A 22,125-nucleotide genomic window follows, 5' to 3' on the forward strand; every position below is an offset into this window, starting at 1 on the left:
ATATGAGGGTTGGAGGTACAGGGAATCCAGGGTGGATGATACCTTCAGGACCAAGGGTGTGAGGGACGATGCTGGGAGAGTGGAGGGTGAGTGGGTTGGAAAGGGGGAACTGATTACAAGGATCCACATGTGACCTCTTCCCTGGGAGAGGGACAGCAGAGAAGGGGGGAAGGGAGACTCCGGATAGGGCAAGATATGACAAAATAACGAGGTATAAATTACCAAGGGCATATGAGGGAGGGGGGAATGGGGAGGGGGGGGGGAAAGAGGACCTGATGCAAGGGGCTTAAGTGGAGAGCAAATGCCTTGAGAATGATTGGGGCAGGGAATGTATGGATGTGCTTTATACAATTGATGTATGTATATGTATGGATTGTGGTAAGAGTTGTTTGAGTCCCTAATAAAATGTAAAAGAAGAAAAGAGAAAAAAATGATTAGGGCAAAGACTGTACAGATGTGCTTTATACAATTGATGTATGTATATGTATGAACTGTGAAAAGAATTGTATCAGCCCCAATAAATTGTTAAAATAAAAAAATTAAAAAAAAAAAAAAGCAGACATCCTGTTGCTATCTCCTCCCTCTGTGTCACCCAGCCCCCCTTTATGCCTTCTCCCAATGCAGGTATTAGGTTTCCTCACCTTTGGGTCCAGAAACTTTACTTTAGTTACCACCCACCTTGTGATGTATGTAACTACTGAATATGCATATCTTATGGATATCTATAAATATCCCAAGATAGTAAAGATACCCTCTCCTCTATCTTCTATCACCTCCATGTGGATCACTAAGAGGGGCTGGGGTGAACATGCTATCATAAAATGTGAATGACTCCTTGCCATACAATTACACCTATGGACCTGTGGTAATCTGGGTACTTTAGAGAAACAAATCTACAGAAACTCATGTATAAGACAGAGTTTTATATAAAGGTTAAGTGTGCATCAAGAAAATATCCCAACCCAGTGTTGTCCAAACCCACAAGTCCAACATTAACCCATTAACCCATATGTCCAACACCAATCCACTAAGTCCTCCTCCATCTCATAAAACAGATGCAATGATGCCGACCACAGGAGGAAAGTTGAGTCAGTGAAAGTATAAGCACCTCAGCGCTGGCAGGGGTCTCCACATGGGTGCTAGAGGACCCAGGGCTGCATCGGGGTAGGTCCATGAGGTTTCTCCTTGGGGGTGTCTTGCTGGAAGAAAGCCTTGCAAGCTGAAGCAGAGAACTGACTATGGCAGCTGCACCCTGGTCCAACCATCATAAAGCAAGAGACCCAAAAACTAGAAAGGTGAGGCCCCCAGAGTCTTTATCCCTCTGCCCTTCAATTAACCCCACATGTTTATCGGGCAAGTTGGCACAATCAACTACCTATCTGAGGACCCTCTGATTGTTAGAGGCTGGTTTCCTCTGACAAATATCCTGTTCTTATTTGCTTGGGGCTTTCATTTCATTTCCTGAAGACTGTCTCATCCTCCTCTCTGTAGTTCTTTTTATTTTTTGTAGTCCTTTTTAAAGATAAAATCTTAGTGTGTTTTTGGTGTTAGTTAACTCAGCAAATTAGATTCCCATTTGACATTTTCCTCACATACTTTTTAGGGATAGTATTTATATATTCTTACCATCTTATTGTTATTTTTTCTTGTTACTCTCCACTTTGAATTTTCATCTTTGCTTACAGTGATCACTTGCTTTTTGGACCTATAAACATATATATCATTTTTTAATTTTAAATGGAGACCTGTATTCAACAATATTATTTGTTCCTGTGCTGTCTTTGTTTGTTTTTGGACAAAAGTTGATCCCAGGGGACAGTTTCTGTTAAGTTTGAAAGGGTATTGGAGGAAGATCATATCAGTGTCCTTAAAGAGAGGTCAAATAATTCTGAAAGATAAAAAGAAGTTTGTGTCTGCTATCTCTTACACCCTTTATCAGGATACTTGGTAGTGATTGTCAGCACCAGCTACATTTTTCTCATCTCAGTAGACAAGACTATGCTTCTACGAACCTGTCAATTAATTTTTTTGTGAGACTTTCATTTCTTCCTTTCTCATTGGCCCCAACTCAGCAGTTACCACTAATTGTATCTCAGAGAACTGCTCTTAACCTTTTAACTACAGCTGCTACTCATCCACTAGTGTATTCCTATTTTAGACCCACCAGTAACGGATAAGGTTCCCACTATTCAGACATCCTTTTCAACACTTCTTGTCAGTTTTTACAAAGTGATTACCATTTGAGTCGGTGTGATATATTTAATCCCTGATTTTCATTTATATATCTCTAATGACTAATAAAAGTAAAGCTACTATCATAGTGGGTTGTGTTTTGCCAAAAAAAACAGCCAAGCAAGTGGTTCAAACACATCAGCCACTATGAAGAAGGGAGGTGAGCTGTTTATTTACAGGAAGACTTAACAGTTTTAGAAACCATATGTTTTACTTTATCCTTTAAGATATTATGAGCAACACTAAACACGAATGGGTTATTGGGTTTCTTAATTTGATTTACATTTCCTGCTTTCATTTGTTTTCTGTATATAAACATGACACTGGAGGAACGTAGGGGAGACTTGGCGCAACCTAGGTGGTCTCTGAAACTCTCCTGTGTAGCCTCTGCATTCACCTTCAGTAACCACTGGATGTCCTGGGGGTTCTAGGTTCCAGGACAAGGCTTGCAGTGGATTGCCCAATTTAACCTGATGGTGGTGCTAAGAACTATGCAGACTCCATGAACAGCTGATGGGCCATCTACAGAGATAGTGCCAAGGAGTTGTATCTGTAAAAGGATAGTCTGGACGTTTCGAAGTCAGGGGCATGGCCAGCTATTACTGTGTGAGAAACAGTGAGGGAAGTCAGTGTGAACCCAGGTACAAACTTCACCTTCGGAGCAGGGCTATAAAACATGCTCAGGATCAAGTGAGTGCAAGAACCAGGCTCTGAGGCAGGTAGAGATGAGTTGTCAGAGTGGGTTCCCTGTTGTGGTCTGGGAATTCTCAATCTCTTATTTTACCCTAGGGAGACTCTTTATGTATTATTATTTTTCCATGTCCTGAGATCTATGAATTCAATTCTCTGGCTTCTTTCAAGTTAAAATAATCCATGGGTAAACTATTACCCTTCAGAAGTCTTCACTTCAGTCAGAGCCAATATTCATTTAAGAGAAATGAATTCATTTAAGAGAAAGCAGAGAAACCCATGTCCAGAAAAGAAAGGGTTAACTCCAGGTTTGAAGGGAGTGATCTCCCCTCCCTTCGGTTAAGAAACAAGTCTTAGAAAAACAGTTGCCTCTAAAGAAATGCTGAACTTCTCTTGCATTGGCTGTCAGTGAGAGAATTTACCTTATACAATGTTAGCACTCATGTATTTAGGGAAGAAATTTTTCCCCCGGTTTTAAGTCATGTAGGTCACATGCAGGAGGCTGCTCAGAATTTGGAATTAGGGTTTTGTTTGGAGGCATAGTTTACATCAGAGGTCCCATCAAAGAGATTAATTTTGAGAACCTCACTGTGTGAAGTGGACTTTGCCTGAAATATACCTGAAGCAGATGAGAACAATCTGAAATGTCCCCTATGAACTTGAAGGTGAAACACCCAAGTGTGGGAAGAAACAGAGGGCTACTACCACCAGGTCATGGACATTGGACATTATCCATTGGACATGGTCATGGAGTCCTTAGACATTGTTCAAATTTCTATTGGGTTGAGATTACACAATGATTGGCACCTTGAAACTTCCTTATATTTGCCATTTTCGCGTCTCCTTAACTGTCTGTGATGCCTTAGTTCAGCAGACAAATAGTTTTGCCCTTTGATTTTGGTGAAATCCTTGTAGTTTTCTTCAACAGTGTTCTGCCAAGTAAGTTTCAAATACTTACAGGTGAATTTTCAGGTGTTTTAGGCTAACCGTCTCTACAGCAATTCATATTCTATACCACTGGCCAAAATTTTATTGTCCTTACAAATATCAAATTCCCATAAAAGTTTGTTTACATATTTCTCAAGCTGATAATGTTGCTGATAAAGTGGACCATAAATATATGTATACCTTAGATTTATGCATGCAACTTGATCTGACACTTGGTTAAAGCCCTAACCTAAGAACAGTTTGTCCTTGCCACATGACCCTGCTCAATTCCCAACCCTTCGTGCGTGGGTCACTGCGATCCAGTGTGGAGTGAGTACGTCAGACGGCAGCTAGTTATCAGGAAGAATAGGGTCTCGGGGCTTAAAGCCTTGTCCAAAGACAGACTTCCCTCTGAGAAAATTGTCAGCCGAGTCCACAGAGCAGAAGCACGTCAGCCTGTGTGGGCAAAGGATTGTAGTAGTATAATCCATAATCAGAGGGAGGAATTGTATCTGAGCTGCAATTCTCAGTACTTTAAAGGCTATGACAGGGAGGTACATTATCCATTACAAAATTTTTCACCTATATTGAGTTCCTATTGGGTTACTTCTGATCATCAAGCAAGATCATTTCCATCCTAAACAGATCTCATAGATATGAGAAAATTAAGATGAACAGTAGGGGGTAGAAGAGGGGGGACTTGAAGAGTCAATTCCCCTATTACTTTAGAATGGAAATAAAATGAAGTTAGGATAATTATATAATTTACTTAAATGTATTTTAGCTAGAAATCCTCTCTAGCTGTGACTCTGGGCTAAACCCCTCTACCTTGTCTCATAGTATATCCTGTGATCGTGTCTAGGCAGGAATTCTGGCTGGTAGTAGTTAAGCCCATGACATGATTCTTATCTGAGTGTTCTGAAACTCCCAGGCTTCCTCTCTTCCCTAAGAGCCAGGGCCTGCACACCCAGCCTGTCTCCTGGAGATATGCTGCCTCTAGGTAATGGAAGCCCTGTAACATACGATCTTTGTTATACCAAAACTTTGTTCACCCTGTTGATACTTGTTATTCCAATATTTGTGTCTGTCTGAAATAACTACTATTTCACTCAACACACAGACACACACACACACCCTTTAAGTACAAAGAGACAAGGAAACTAACATTTAAAAGGAGGGTTCCTCCCCCCTCCCTTATCCTTTCCCACAACTTTTCAATCCACATGGTTTCTGTAATCTGCGAACAGTGACAGCACTATATGGACCTTCTTTGTGCCCACCCTGCAAACATGGACTCTGAGGAGATAGCTTAAGGGGTTCCTGAGGGTAAAGAAAAGAAAGGGGAGTGGGAAAGTGTAAGGGGATGAATATTCCCAAAGAACTAAACCCTGCTCACTCTCAGATATACATGTTATGCTAGAGCCCAAGGCACGTTGAGAGCAATCACTGACTGAAGCCAGGGAACATTTGGTTTAGAAATACTTGACTTTCCTTTGACCTTTCCTTCACATTTCTTAGATCAGTAGCTCTCTGTTGCAGACTAACAGGTAGATGAGTTCAAAAGAATTACCTACAGTGGCCTCAGAAGAAACAGGGAAGATTGACTTTAATCCCTCTCTATTCATAAGGACAGGGATCACCCACATGCACTAGGGTAAAATTCCACACTTGGACTATGAAGGCTCTCTATTCTGTTCAGAGGGCCTAATCAATTTGTGGTCTAAAGGTGGTATGTTATGTGTTCTCTCCGGCCAGGAGACAGTCCTCAAGGTGAGGGTCTCAGCTATCACAGCTGGGTCTGTGAGGATGGCAATGACTGTAAGTAACTCAAGGAGGCCAATTCTGTTTGTTTTAGGTGTACTGTCTCAGGTGCACCTTCAGGTGTAGAGTCCAGGACTGGTTCAGCTCTCCCAGGAGCGCTCCCTCACCTGCACTGGGTCTACTTTCTCCATCACCAGTAGTTACTGCTGACTCAGAATCCACCAGACCTTTTGGAAGGGACTGTACTGGGAGGGATGCATATGCTACGATGGTAATACAAATTATACTTCAGCTCTCCAAAGTTGGCTGACACATCAAAGTGATGACACATCAAAGAATCAGTCCTTCCTGCAGCTGAGCTGAATGACCGATGAGCACACAGCCATGTATTATTACTGTGCAAGGTACAGAGTGAGGAAGTCAGTGAAAGCCAGACACAAACCTCCCCTGCATGGCAGGGCCTGAGCTGCAGGGGCTAGCAGAATGCACCCAGCACAGGACTCAGACAAGTAGTAGGTGTAAATGGTTTCAGGGTGTGGTAGTTACATAATCTGTTGACAATTTGAGACTTGAGTGAAGGAGTGGAGTTCAGCATGTCAATCAGGTTGCAGCTTGATGACCTCATTTGGAGGTGTTAAGGAGATAAAGAGCTCACTGGAGGTGGGACACTCACTCCCTGTGAGACATTTCTGTGGTCAAGTCACAAGGAGCTATGCTAGAGCCCTGGAACTGAAGAAGCCACATGGAGATCTCTGAGAGCACTGAGATGCTTATCCTGCGCCACTGAATCCACAAAACTTCCCACCCGCTGGTCTGTGATCTTCCTGCATTCAGCGTCATTGCATGTGTTGCATGAGTCTAATGACTTTATAGATTGGTATCAAACATATGGTCCAATATAGGACCTATGGACTTGATCTGGACTGGGTTGGAATGTTTTCTTAATGTACAGTTACTCTTTATATAAAGCTTTTTCTTATACACATGTTTATGATATTTTTTTCTCTAGTATACCCAGACTGACATACAGGGTTAGTTTCTTTTTGTGATCTCTCATTCTTGTTCATCTGGCAACTTCCCTGGGAAATCTCCTTCTATTTTTTTAAACTTGTAATAGGGAAAATTTACTGTCCAACAGAAATGTCACAGGAAATAATCTTCAGCTCTATGAAGGTTCCTTAACAGTTGTTAACACCTTTCACACAGTGGAGATGTATGTGTACTGACTAGAAGACAATGAACGTCTAATAATCCAGCCGCACCCTGAAACCATACTTAAGAGAAGGGCAGCCACTGGCAACAGAGTTGCCTGGCTGAATAAAACAAGTCTTTGAAACATAATGAAAGAAAATACAGTATGATCAAAATTATAGCACTTATCTTACAGAAAAGGAACTACAAAATTATTCAGTTTAGAACCCTGAAACAGTGAATTTGTTTCCACCCATTTGGTGATAATAGCCATGGATTTAGAGTCTTGCAGTTATCTGAAGTAGTTTGAAGCTCCTCATATTCTGATGAATTAATCAACTAGAACAAAGAATTTCTGTGCACATATTAGAGTGACTATATATATTTATGTATATAGACACACATAAAGGAATATTATATATATATAAAACTGGATAGCAAAAAGGGTTGCTGCTCACCGAAAAACGAGTTTGGGGACTTGAACACACTGAGTAGTACTGCCATGGATGCTCCAGCAAGCATTGGACCCATGGTCTTCAGTGGACTGGGCTGGGATGTTCTCTTGATAAAAGTTTCATATAAAGCTATTTCTATTGCATTTATGAGTATCTACAGTTTTATTGCTAGACAACCCAGCCTAACACACGTCCCCAACACATTGGTGCCATATGACAGCAAAAAGGTGCATCTGACATGCTGCTCTTGGAAAAAGGCACATCACAAGGAAAGTCTGAAAAGACACTCAGCACTTTCCTGACACTGAGCCAGTGCTCTGTTCCTCTAGGTCGGTGGATTTGGGTGGGTGTAAATCTATTTATAATAAAAGTATCACGTTAAACTTCTAAAAAAAACAGCGTTTCCAAGGCACAGAGCACACATACTCTCTCTGCACCAAAGTAGGCCAACACTCACATTTATAACCTGAAAGGAAACTTAGCACACTCCTAGTCACAGTGATGTAAGAAGTTAGTATGACACTAAGAGTTGATATTCATGGGCGGGGAAGCACAATAGGCATACTCCTGAGAGGAAATTACACTTTTTTAAAAGAATCGTTTTATTGGGGGCTCATACAATTCTTATCACAATCCATACATACATCTATTGTGTCAAGCACATTGGTTGCCATCATCATTCTAAAAACATTTGCCTTCTACTTGAGCCATTAATATCAGCTCATTTTCCCCCTTCCTCACCACTCCCCCCTCCCTCATGAACCCTTCATAATTCATAAATTATTATTTTGTCATATCTGACACCGTGCGACGTCTCCCTTCACCCACTTTCTGTTGTCCACCCCCCAGGGAGGAGTTTATATGTAGATTCTTGTATTGGTTCCCCCTTTCCACCCCACCTTCCCTCTACCCTCCAGGTATCGCCACTCTCAACACTGTCCTGAAGGAGTCATCTGACCTGGATTTTCTGTTTCCAGTTCCTATCTGTACCAATGTACATCCTCTGGTCTAGCCAGATTTGTAAGGCAGAATTGGGATCATGATAGTAGGGGGAGGAAGCATTTAAGAACTAGAGGAAAGTTGTATGTTTCATCGTTGCTATCCTCCATCCTGACTAACTCGTCTCCTCCCTGCAACCGTTCAGTAAGGGGGAGTCCAGTTGCCTACAGATGGGCTTTGGGTCTCTGCTCTACACTCACTCTCATTTACAATGTATGATTTTTTTGTTCTTGATGCCTGATACCTGATCCCTTCGACAGCTCGTGGTCACACAGACTGGTGGTGCTTCTTCCATATGAGCCTTACACTTGTTTATTTAACAAGGTATTCCCATTATTCAGCCCACATACTAGAGTAACAACAATGAGTATGACATATTTTTTAATGAAAATATTCATACCTACTGAGGCCAGGTTTCCAAAAGTTTCCACCATCATGTTTATAGTTTCCGCTAAGAAAGATCCAGCGATGCCCATTCTTCTTAGGAAAAGCCCATAGCCACCTCTTCAACAGTCACAGTGTCCTCTAAAACATCCCATATATTCTGGTTCGGCAAGGTACTGTGCACTCCAATATGTGAAAAGCAGAAAGATGACCGTCCTGGGAAACTGAGACTTCACATGGGGATTAGGCACTGGGGTCTTGTTCCACTAAGGATTTAGGTCAGGGTTTAGCTACCAGGCTCATCCCTTCATTCACTAGACTCACTTCCTCATTAATTACATGCTATCCCATCGACTGCATTCTTCTAGTATAATGAGCTTATCTCTGCACAGTTAGTCTGTGGCCAACTGCAATTTTATTCCTCTCAATCTTTATGGTTCAGAATACAGAACAGTCAGAACACATAACATAAATCAGACAAATGATCAAAAGCAAAAGCCTCAATTCCACATTCTTATCTATGGGAAGCAGAGAACAAGAAGAGAGTGCATATGGATGAATACTTGGTTCAATCTATTAAGAAGTCTGGCAGGTGGGATTTCTGAGGTGAATGGAAGCCTCCACCCTTTTGAGTTGGAGTTGAGTCCCAATCACATTCTCATCATTAATATTGTTCCCCACTATATACTCCTATAATAGTGTTATCTTAAAGTTACCTTTTACAATATGGCAATACACTGAGGTAGTAGACTTTGGGCCTCTGCTCAAGATCTGTCTCAACACAAGAACACTTTGTTCTAACAAGCTGGCATTCTGTGATACCCTCCCGGCACAATTGCTGAAGACAAAATGGGCACATAACCAAATGTGGTGAAGAAAGTGGATTGTTCCCAGCTAAAATATTTAATATCTGGGGTCTTAAGGGCTTGAATAAATAAGTGGCCACCTAGCAAAGAAGCAATAAGCCCACATAGAAGAAGCACACCAGCCTGTGTGATTATGAAGTGTCAACATGATGTGGTAACAGGCATCAGAAAACCCAAACAAACAAAAACATATTGTTGAGATCAAGAGGAGAGCAGACACCCAAAACCCATCTGTAGACAGTGGGACATCCCCTCACAGCAGGGTCACAAGGAAGGGATGAGTCAACCAGGGTGCAGTATAGCATCGATGAAACACACAACATTCCTTTGGTTCCTTGAGGCTTACTCACCCCCCCCCCCCCCCCCGCCATCATGATCCCAGTCCTGTCTTTTACTGCAAGACAGAGGGAGCATGTGCACAGTTACAGATAAAAGATAAGAGCTAAGGACACACTGAATCCAAAACAGGAATGGGAGAAGGGATACCAGGAAGGTAGGGGGAAGATGGGGAAGAGAAGGATGGTAAGGAGGAACTGACACAACCACACACACACACACCACCTGCGCAGGGGGACAAACAACAGAAACCATAGGGGCAGGGAGACAGCGGTCTGTGCAATATATGAAAATAATAATAGTTTAACAAGGGGTCGTGAGGGTGGGAGGGGAGAGGAAGGGAAAAAGGAGCAGGGATACCAAGGGCTCAAATAGAAAGTAAATGTTTAAAAAAGAATGATGGCAACATATGTACAAATATACTTGATACAATTGATGTATGGATTAAGAGCTGTAAAATCCCCCATTAAAATCATCTTTTAATTAAAAAAATAAGTTACCCAACATAAGCACATGGCTGATCGCTATGTAGCTGGCAGCTCTAAATAGAGGAGCAGACATGTGCTATTGCTCTCCAAGCTCTGAAGACTGCCACTCCCCCTGACCTGCCCCCAGTACTGGTGTCAGGTTACTCCTATGTACTTAGGGACTTTTAGGGTTAGGGTACAGCCCACTTAAGTATGAGGTTACCTGTAATTACGGCTCTTGCAAGCCCTGGCAAACCTCTAGCATGTATACAAGCCTTGGTTGGAAATATATTGTCTCACTCTGCACAGACCTGGCTCCTGAAGTCGTGACTTCAAAGCTGAGCGCTTGCATGTTTTATCATGTCTCATGTCTCTTTAATTTTACCCCTCAATTACACAACAACCCCTTGGATCCATTTGATTGTGGGGGCTGGTGCCCCCACAATTCGGTGTCATGAAACAAGGACCAAGGGACCATCTCCCTAGAGGAGAATTACCCCATGAAACCGTTGTGTAAACACCATCTGAAGGCAGAATGAATTGGGGAAATTATTTAAAGTGAGGATCCAGTTGGGGGATTAGCAGATAAGTAATAGTAATAACAATAATACCATATTTTAAAGAAGACAATGGGGCAAGATAAAAATAATCCTAAAGCTTATGTTATTACACTCACCCACTTACTCAAAAAAAACAGAAGGTAGTAGTAACAAATAAAAAGATGCAAGGTTTACTACAAGTGGTCAAATATAATCAATCCATGGTCGCCAGAGGAAGGACCTTCAGCTCTAGGAACTTGGGAAGAAGTAGGTACAAACTTCAAAGAAATCACATCGAGAGGGGCAAAATATCCTACTGGAGACCTGGTCTCTGTGGGCGCCAGTTAAGATGGTTTTAGAACCCCCAGACAACAGGAGAGGAAAAATGAACATCAATATAAGGAAAAGCCTGAAACAAACTACCCAACATTACAGAAGAGGCAAAAGTGATACAAAATGAGTATGAGATAGTTGAGGTTTCATAAAAAACTTAAGAAATTAAGTATGATTGAAAGAAAGCCTTGTGGCAAATGCTGCAGCCCCACCTGAGGAAGGCAGCTTGGAGAGGCCTGAAAGCCATACAATAGAGGAAGGAGATAAGGGTGAGGAGACTGCTAAGCTTAGCACCTGTACTTTCAAAGGCTGAGAGAGGAATTGCAAAAGGAGATTGGGGACCAGATTAGCCTTCCTGGTCCAAGTTATGGAGAGGCAACCTAATGCAGAGAATCCACAGAGAGTTCAGGAAGGCCATTAGAGTGTGTTCCCTTTTGAGGTGTTAAGAATTCAAACAGGCCATCTCAAAATATGAGGCCGACTCTCGCTTAGCATGATCAGAACTTTTGCTGAAGCTGACTGGTGGATACCTGCTGACTTCCAAGCCTTAACAAAAGACTGCCTTTTCCCATGAGCTTACTTGCAGTTCAAGGTCTGGTGGTCAGAAGGTGCTAAAACACAAGCTGGCAGGAATGTGGAAGAAGGTATAGGTATAGATATAGGAGTAGATCCGTTACTAGGGAAAGGGAATTTTATTCCTGGGGAGAGCAGCTGCAACTTACTGGACAGGCATTCTCACAGACTCTTGAGTTGTGTTTGCAGGCAGCTATGGTCAACTACACCAAGCCTAAAGGGAAATGTTTTAGCTGCGGAAAGACTGGTCATTTTTAAAGAGAATATTGGCAGCGCCCACTAATCAGCACAGAGGCTAAGAGTGAGCCCGTCAGGGGCCAGGGCCAGGTTCCAGAGAACCTGGACCTTGACCTCATTGCAAGAAGGGAGGTCATTGGGTGAATCAATGTCTCTCAAGATTCCACAGTGAGGGAGTCCTGTTGGCAAGAACTTCCCAGCCGAGCAGCAAGCAAGCTCTGAGCCTCACCCAAGGGAGCCTAAGGAACTCTGTTCCTACTGAGCCCAACACACAATGCATTGAACTCTGGTCAGCCTTATCACTCGGTCACAAAACTATGGGAAGCTTTTCAACAGATTAAATAGCCAAGAATTTCAGCTTATACCAGGTGGCCCACCAGTAATTAGTAAGACCAGTTTTGGGTCCACTACCTAAAAGAACTATAGGACATTTATTAGTAAGATCTAGCCTAATTCTCAAGGTGTTCAAATCATTGCTGGAGTACGTAGGGGGGCTTGCACGCCCTTAGAGTCAATAGGCCTTGGTTGGAAATACATTCTCTCTCTGCATGGCCCTGGCTACTAAAGTCATGACTGTGAAGCTGAGCACTTGCAATGCTTTATCTTGTCTGATGTCTCTTTAATCTTACCCTTCAGTTACACAACCACCCCTTGGACTCATTCAGTTGTGGGGGCTGGTACCTCACATTATCCTCTTTTCCATTGGAGGGAGGGAAGAAATTCACCTCCTTGCACAGGACCAACCAGAATATTATCAAAACATGAAGCATGGGGTGAAAGCAAGATAACTAAGAAACACTGCAGAATTTGTATTTTTTCCTGTAGTCCCTCATTAGCCATTGGAGTTACTGGTATGAACTAACAGTGTAGCAACCCAAAGTCCTTGTATTCCCTTGGAGAATTCCAGTCATGAGCTGACACATTACCTACTGAAAGAGATTATTATTTGGGGAATTACGAAGTTTTCTGTAGTGCATCTACATCTTTTCTGTCACTTTAAGGTTACACTGCTGTGTATTTTTTAGCTTCAAGGAGATAGACCTAGGGTACTGAAAAGGGAAACAAGGCAAGAGTGAAAGATAGGTAACAATAGAATACAGATATCATCAAAATTTTTCCACTCCAAAACATGAAGGTACTGCAATGTTATTATTATGGATTGCTCCCTTCAAAAAAGACCTTAATATGCACATAAGCACACACTAATATTATATACTAACAAAAAGCATAAAATGTTAAGTACCATAATAGCATGCCCTTCTGTTTGCTGATTGGGAAAAAGTAGTTAGATTCCAGTTTGTTCCTAAGTGTACTGAACTTCAATGCATTTGACTGTTAAAACTGTGAAAGGATCCTAGAACTTGCACACCAGGCTTTGAGATGGTCCACTGCAAGATTTTCTCACAATTTCAGATCACGGAAGGCATATCAGCTTGAACAGCTGAACCTGAGGACCACTGGGATTCGCTCATCTGTGGGACTGGCCTCTATGACATATCATACTTTTGTTCCCACATTTTTTCAGGAGAGACTAGTTCCTGGAGAAGGACATCATGCTTGGTAAGGGCGAAGAGAAGCACAAAGAGAAAGACCTTTGACAAAATGCACGGACACACAGGGGCTGTAACGATGGGCTTAAATGGGGAACATTTGTGAGGATGGTGTAGGAGAGGGCAGTGTCTCATTCTGTTGTATACAAGATTTTATGAGTTGGCGATGACACCTAACACACAGAAAAGACTAATGTTGCACGTAGATGCTAAAATCACAGGGCATAGCTACGTAGTGATAAAATACAGCGACATGAGCTTCCACCACTCTACAATTCATAAATGTCAATCCAATATGCCTTTCAAAAGTCTCATCCACAGCAGTGTGTTAAGTAACATATTTTAAAGTCTTCACACGCTTAATTTCATTCCTTTATGGTAAACAAAAACCAAATGCGGTGCGGTCAAGTCGCATAACACGGACTGAAATGGCTCACTAGTGTTTCCAAGACTGTAAATTTCTAAGGGCATAACCAACCCCTTGATGTGGCTGGAGGTTTAACCCACAGAAGGTATGGTCTGCAACCAATCAATTAAAATGAATGAACAGGGTGTCTTTCACACAGTATATTCATGATACAACATTGTATTTATTCAGCAACTATGATTTTCAAGCAATTTCCAGAAAGATTTTGCCACATTAGCTTATTTAATCTTGCCTCTTTTAATCACATGTTGCTTCCAATAGGATACAACTGAAGAGTGTCACCAACAATTAAGCACGTGTTCAGTACTGCTCAAATGTAAGTTGTTAAACCACGTCAGCATGCAGGCCCATGTGTCTACAACTGAATTCCTGCCATCAGTTCTGTTCATATGCCTACCGTTTGTCATTCTGTCAGTCATCAATCACAGAGATGAGCTAGAGATTGCCTGTGTAGTATGAAGCAGAGATGAATAAAACAACGCATTTAATTCAGATAACTGGAATTCATTTTCCTGGAAAAGCCAGGAGTCTCAGGCAATACTATTTACCTCAGGCCCAAATATCTGGCTCATGTGTTTATTAAATGGACTTAGGTAATATTAACACCCAGGCAAAGCAGACAGCATTAAACAAACCAATTCAAAGAAAGAAGAATCTGTTCTGAGAGGGTACATTATTCCAAATCCAATGAAGTTCTACCCTGGACAGGTGAGGTGGCTTTGAGCTGAAAACGACTGCACAGCAACTAATGAGAACAAAAACACAATGTCAAATGGTAAGAACTGCTATGAAAAATGCAGCAGAGCTGGAGCCTAAGCAGTAACACAAGCATATTCCTAGCCAGTGAGCTAGTGTAGGAGAAGCAAAATGATCACGTTAGGACACACGAGCCAGGGAATCCTGGCTTGAGAGGGACATTCTAACAAGCTGGGAGTGCTCGATGACGAGCCTGCAATGCTCATTTAGATTTCAGATGCTCCAAGACTTCACTCTCCACATACAGGCCAAAGGAGTCAACGAGCACCCAGGGCTGCATACCGAGGAAAGGAAGCCCCATGGTCACTCACCAAATGGAAAGCTCATTAGCAATACGTATGCGTGAAAATTCCCACACTGGAAAAATTAATGGACATGAAGACTAGCAAGAAAGTAAACAAAAGAGGCACTAGCTACACGAAATGCAAATGAGGACTTCCAGGTCTATGAGCAAAATGGGAAGAGCCCAAAGTCACCATTCCTGCCCCGAATAAAAGAGCTGACCACATTGAACTCAGAGTACTGAGGTCACACATGGTTTTGTTCATTTGTAGATTAAAACAAAACAAAACACTGTGTGCCATGGAGTCAATTCTGACTCATGCTATTCCTACAGGGCAGGGTACAACAGCCCCTGTGAGTTTCTGAACCTGCAACTCTTTGCCTCCAAATCAGATAGAGGTGGATATCTGACATGACCCAGCTGAAATTACTGTCCCATGTATCATTTCGTTTAAGAATTTGTAAGTACAAGCCCATCCAGGACTCTATTAACAATCACCTTCTGCTACTAACTCTTTCATTTTCTACCTCATCACACAGTGGGAGAGGTGGAACTATTGTTTTAGAACTGCTGTACAGGCTCTGGTGTCAGGGTGAGAGGGCAGGAGATACCATGAAAATGAATGGCCTCCTCCCAAAGCACAAATCCATGTTTGGACTCTGGTCACACAGCTCTCGCATTAAACACAGCGAACCAAGACCCAGGATGGCAATGCTGACTCCTTATGAAACCAAGAGGGTCACATAAAGGAAAACCCAGGCAGGCAAAGTTTAAAACCACTTACGTCCACAGGAATGGTCCAGTGACAGTAGAGATGGGACTCATGGTGCCTCTTAGGGCTCAGGTCCTTGGCTTCTTCTGACACCTTTTAACCTTACTAAGGAACCTCAGGGCCAGGAGTACCAATTTCCTCCAGCCTCTATCTTTAATGTTACAATACCTGAGTTCTCTGTAGTACTGAACTTCCTAGGGCAACAACCCAGTCCAGAAAGAGAGCTGGGTGTGGAAGCAGAGTCACTAGGCAGTTTGGAGGGAGGTGAAGGACGTGTGTTCCACAGCCAGTTAGAACATTAAAACACTAACTTGTGGTATCTTGGATGTGCAAGATGGTTGTCATTGGTCTTCAGTTGCCTACAATAGACCAGGCCTCCATTTACCACATCGAGGACCGAAAATGGAAGGAAATACAATTGAGTAAGGAGGAAGTGACAGGTTCTCCAACGTTGGTTTCTGCCCTGGTCAAAGACTCCTCCCAGGCTCAGGGCCATGCTCCACTCTCAGGGTATTTTCTTTTACGGCAAACGTCACTTCAGCACTTGCATTGACCATATACCTGCACAGGCCTCTTCCTCTGGCAACAATGCCAAACAAGGAGGATTTTCTACTTTCCATGTGCATCCCTTTGATCTAAAAGAGAACTTTGATATCAGAGAAGTCAAAGATTTAAAAAAAAAAGTTGCAGATATACAGCAGCAGAAACAGCAAAACTAGAACCAGGAGCATGAACCAGAGTGGTGGACTTCCCTAGGAACAGAGCAAGTAAAATTGAGCGCATCTGGGCATATGGAGTGGGGTGTCTCTGGACACTTAATTGGGGGAGCTGGGTTTGCTGATCCACGGACCTGGAACTGAGCGCCTTTGGGTTGATCTCAAAGCAAAGTGGCATGTGTCGGGCCTTTATTAGCAGCCCAAAAGAACACTGTAGCATGCACTGACAAACATATTCAAGCATATTACAAAGGAAATTTACATGCTTGTTCTCTACTGCATCCTAGTTGCAATAAAAGGAAACGTTCTACTTCCGTAAAGAAATATAGCCATGGAAACGCACAGGGGCGGTTTGAACCTGTCCACGAGAGAGCTGTTGAGCAGGAATCCACTAGACAGCAGTGAGAGGGATTTCCATTGCAAGAAAAACCTAAACAAACACATAGCCTTCATTTTCAGTCCAACCTCAGTTCAACAAATCCAAGAGTTTCTTCATTAAATCTGATCGTTTCTACCCAGCATGCAACTTGAGTGAAAAGTACAAGGAGCTCATTGGTAACCAATCCTTCATGTCATGAATGTACAAGGGGCCCTCAAAAAGGTCATGGAAAAATGGAGCAAAGATAATGGAATTCATCCATGAACATTTTGAAGCCACTACATATCTGTTCCTAATAGATTATGCTAACCAGTATAGTACTTTTATGCTAAACAGACTAATAAATATTTTATAATTCCCCCAATAGTTTACATCTTAAAAATCTTTAGGATGCCTGTTGATCTTCCACAAAACTCATAAAGAATATTAAGCATTTTATATTTAGAATCTCTTGAAGATCTATTAAAGTTCATATTAATTTTTACTGTAAAGAATCCAGTTAGGTTATAAGATATCTGTATGATTTACACCAAACATATGGGAGCTGAAAATTAACGGAAGGAATTTTTTTTCTGGGTCTTGCAAATATTACACATTCAGCTGGGTAGTTTCTCATGTTAAAATTAAAAATTCAACCTCGTCTTATAGGTTTAGGTTTTTGTTCACTGAAAGATGTCCGACTTACATTGGTTCTGGCTTTTAAAGTGTGTGTGTCTATGCATGCATGTGTGCCTTGCTTAGTGTTTTATGTCGCTGAATATTACAGATGGTAAACATCTTAACTGTGTTAAATGGTTCATAGAAAGATTGGAAGCTTGTGTCTACTCAGAGTCTCTATGGAAGAAAGTCTGAGTGACACACTTTGAGAAACCAGTCACTGAAACCCCTCTGCAACATCCCTGTGCTCTGACACACATGGAGTCTCCAGGAGCCAGTGTAGATTTGATGGCATGTTTGGTTTGGTTCATTTCTAGGGGAAATAAGGGAATTCCAGCTTCATTGCTAGCCTCAAGGCTGGCAGTTCAACCCCACCAGCAGATCTGTCAGAGAAAAATTAGGCTGGTTGATCCTGTATATTTCTTGAATCGCAGACATCCTATAGAGGAACACTATGAGTCACTGCATGGCAGTGAGCTTGTGACACAAACAGCTTGCACTGGACTGTTCCACGGAGCACTGACGGGTTAAACTCAGCCTGCATTACTGTGGAAGAACAGGCCTGGAGATCTGCTTCCACAAATATAATGCTCAGAAACGCCATGGAACTGTTCTGCTCTAAACCACATGAAGCTGCTACGAGATGGAATTAAATCTATGGCACCTAACCAAAGGGGAAATTAAACATGATGACAGTATATTCATATCTATGTATGCACATTGCTATTATGTTGAAAATATGACTAAATAAGAAAAACAAACATCATTTTCATTAAGAATCTCCATGTCCATAATGAAAAACATGTTAGCTTAGAGAGAACTTGGCATATCTAAACCAGTCAGTGAAGAAGCCCTACTGGTTCTGTGGTAAAATGATTGGCAGTTACATGAAGTGAAAACAGTTGTGTCCCACGATGTGGCAATTTGTTCACATATACATTATAGCCTGGAAACCATAAGGAAGAGTTTAAGGTCTAGAAACCATAAGGAAGAGTTTAAGGTCCTACGACATCACTAACAGAATCCACTGCAGTACACCTGAGAACAACAAAGCAGTGAATGAAACAAGCCTCTTATCAAGAACACTTGGATGAAAGGTTAGAACATTCAAGTATTACCATGGAGTGGGACAGAGGAAAAATGGCTTATTTTAAATAAGATCACATCTTACGATACATAAGAATTATATATCTGGATGTTGCCTTATATTGGGAATAGTTATGATACAATTTTTTAAAATGAGGAGCTATTAGGATACAGTTCTTACAAAGTAAAATCATACGGTGATAAGAAATGTGGTAAGGCATGTGAGGAGGACTGTGATATGGAAGTTGAAATTGTTCTGGGTGATAACTAAGTTGAAATTGTTCTAGGTTTGCAATAAAAAAAAGAAGAAAACAGGGTGATCCCAAGCTTGGGTAAAGGTCAGCTAATTGCAAAATGTTCTGCTTCTGTACTCTGCAGCTTCTTAGAAAAATGACAGATGGATGGAAGATAAAAGATAAAGCAAAATACTGCATTATTTCTGTGTGACTCAATCAACTGTATGCCTATAAAAGCTTGTCCCTAGTCCAGCTCAGGGTCCACAACTGGCACTCAAGAGTCTGACGTGCTCCCTCAGCACTGAGTCTGAATTTCGACCCAATAAACCTCTTAACTACACTTGGTCTCTGCTCATATTGTTTATTCGATGACCTGCTTATAACAAAACAAACTGAAGAAACAGTTAAGAATCAGAAATAAATAAATCAAAATGATAAAAGGAATTTACATACTTAGAATTTGGTTCGAAGAAACATTTTCTATATCCACTGAGATAGCTAATTAAGGGCCGATTTAAATTCTATGTCACTGTGAAAATTAAATAAAATAACAAAAAGTGCTGACTTTTAGGGCATCTGTCAATAAAAATATAATATTAATGCACAAAACCAAAACTCACTGCCATTCAGTTCTGACTCATAGTGACCTTACAGGAGTGATGACATGGTTTATTTTGCCAACCTGGCCGATAAACACATGTGGAGTTAACTGAAGGGCGGAGAGAAAAATGGCTCGGTGAGCCTCCTTTCTATTTCTCGGGTCTCTTGCTTTGTGATGGTCGGACCAGGGTGCAGCTGCTTTAGCCAGTTGTCTGCTTCCACGGGCAAGGGGGCAAGGCTCACTTCCTGCAAGACATCCCTGAGAAGCCACAAGGGCCTACCTCAATGCAGCCCGGGTTGCTGGAGCAGCTGCATGGAGACCCCTGCCAGCGCTGAGATGCTTACACATTCACTGACTTGGCTTTCCTCCTGCAGTCGGTGTCATGGTCCTCTTGCAGTCAGTGTCCTAGTGTGTTTTGTGAGATGGAGGACTCTGGATTGGTGTTGGACACATGGGTTAATGTTCGACTTTGCAGCACTGGGTTGGGATGTTCTCTTGATGTGCACTTAACCTTTATATAAAAGTCTCTTATACATGATTTTCTGTGGATTTGTTTCTCTAAAGTACCCAGACTAACACAAGTGAGGAGAACTGCCCTGTATATTTTCAAAACTGAAACTCTTTATAGGTCAAAAAAACCTATTTTCTCCAGATTAATATATTAAAGGACCTCAAAATAAATAATTGTTGGATGCTACAAATCAAGAGGATGTAAAAGGAAAAAAAAATTCCCTATAAAAAATTGAGTGGACATTAAATCTAGGCCAGTAATGCTCTAAGGGCCAAAAGGGAATAAGGGGGTGGTGGCAAAAGGTGGAAGAGTGAAGTGTTAAACAAAACAGCCAATTGAAAGAATCTCTGGAGTGAGGTTTATTTAGGGAGACATCCCCAAGTGGGGCTCTTCACAGAAGGGACAGCATCAGAAGAGATTGGGAGACAACTCTCAGGAGCTGTGATTAGAGATTAAACTCTTAACGCTGAAGTAAGTAAAGGGCTATGGATGGCAATGACTGCCTGAAGTTCATTTGAAGGGTCTCCACATAGATTCGGCCTCCTTTGAATTTTTTTTAATCATTAAGCAAGGATATAGATTAAATTTGCCCAGCAGCACAGGACCACGGAAGTGGACACAATCCATCCTTCTCCAGCCAATCCAGGGGATTCTATACTCATGAGTCATGCCTTACCAGTTGAGATCGGACCTCCTAGGTCAGATAGTCCTGAACAATCCTGTAAAACCTTCTATTGGACAATGTAGGTGCATCAATTATGGCCCTGTCCTTGCTTCTGTATTCCCACTTGTAACAATGTTGTATTGATGTTTTACAAATCATGAACTTGTGCGTTTCCTTTGTTCAATATAATTTCATTAGATTCGGGCTTGCATATTTCCTTGACCTGTGCTAATGATCGCCTGAGTGAGGGGTCTGGGTCTTTGTATTCTGTTATTTTCAAAACTTAGCAAATGTTCTTCTTAAATTATATTTGATATGGGAGTTCCTTTCGCAGTCTAAAACAGAGCACCACATAGTTTCCAATGGGCCAAAAGATTCAGGAGAGAAATAATGAGAAGATCTGTTTTAGAGTGAAAATGAGACGCCATTTTAAATATAGTTTAAAGAGAACATTTGTTAAATTTTAAAGACAAAGACAACACAAAGATTAAACACATCATCTACATGAGGGAGGTGGGAATGGCTTCCCAGGTCCACAATTGATATGTGAGGGTGTGGATAAGGGAGAAGGCAAAAGAAATTGTCACGAAACCATGATTGGTGGCCAGGCAATACATCACAATCACATATACTTTCATCCTTAGATCGAGAGCTTACAAGATTGTTTCAGGGCCTTCTGACCCACAGTCAGGGCAACACTGATAGGACAAGGATCCCGTCTAGGAGACCCCTGACCTGTCTCCAGTTTGGTGACCTCCATCAGGGACACGCAAGACTGCAAGCCTAAGCAGGACTGCCCCTCCCTGCGCTGCCTGGAAGGTAATTAGCTACCACCTTGGTTAATGGTCAGACCATATACAATGGAGGCTTACTATGTGGGGGCTATGCAGGGATTTGGGGCGGTCACTGCTATGGCCCCCTTTGGCAAAGCAAGGTGCTCAGGAGTTAAGCTCGAACACAAACCTCAGTCATGGGTGGGGAGGCCTAATAACTGCAAGGCTGGCCTCTCCTTTCAGGAAATGCCACTCTCGGGTCCCCTGTTCCCAGGCCCGGGACCTGACACGGGAGGGACGGGCTCCACGCAAGAACCCGGCCCCAGTCGCGCCTTCCCGGCGTGAGGAGCGCGGGTGCAGGAGGGGCTCAGAGCAGAAAAGGGGGTGGGGGAGGGCAGGGTATTCCCAGGCCGGAAGGCAGAGAGGCCTGTTACCACCTGGGCAAGGATTGAAATGGAAACGTCCCAGGGGATGGCGGCGACCTGGGAGGCGGGCGGGCAGGTGCGGGAACCGTCCGTCCGCGGGGACGCGGGCACAGCTGGGGACGCCAGGCCCGAAGGGGACTCCGCCACTGTGGCGGACAAAGAAACGCAGAGCGCCCCTTACCTCTCGGGACGCTCACTGGCGCCTTCTCAGTTGCAGGAAGTGGCGTCCACCGGAAATGGCGTCACTTGTTCTGGGGGCGGGGTCTGTTCGGGGGCGGGGCCTGGAGCGAATGAGGGAA

At 42.5% G+C, this 22,125-nt stretch overlaps 1 protein-coding gene across 7 annotated transcripts in view; it reads right to left on the reverse strand.

Moving 5' to 3' along the window:
- LOC142450417 (uncharacterized) overlaps positions 1-22,052 on the reverse strand; it is a 55,293-nt gene extending 33,241 nt beyond the window's left edge. For 3 of the 7 annotated variants that reach the window (XM_075552314.1, XM_075552313.1, XM_075552312.1), the window contains exon 1: positions 16,090-16,176. The gene's annotated coding sequence lies outside the window, so the exon portion shown is untranslated. Of the gene's footprint in view, positions 1-8,655; positions 8,823-15,790; positions 16,177-22,007 lie in introns of those variants that run through there. The other 4 variants (XM_075552311.1, XM_075552310.1, XM_075552309.1 and 1 more) reach the window with 3 other exon arrangements.
- Positions 22,053-22,125: the final 73 nt, after the last annotated feature.

This window comes from Tenrec ecaudatus, chromosome 6 (assembly GCF_050624435.1).
Source record: "Tenrec ecaudatus isolate mTenEca1 chromosome 6, mTenEca1.hap1, whole genome shotgun sequence".
Lineage (NCBI taxonomy): Eukaryota > Metazoa > Chordata > Mammalia > Afrosoricida > Tenrecidae > Tenrec > Tenrec ecaudatus.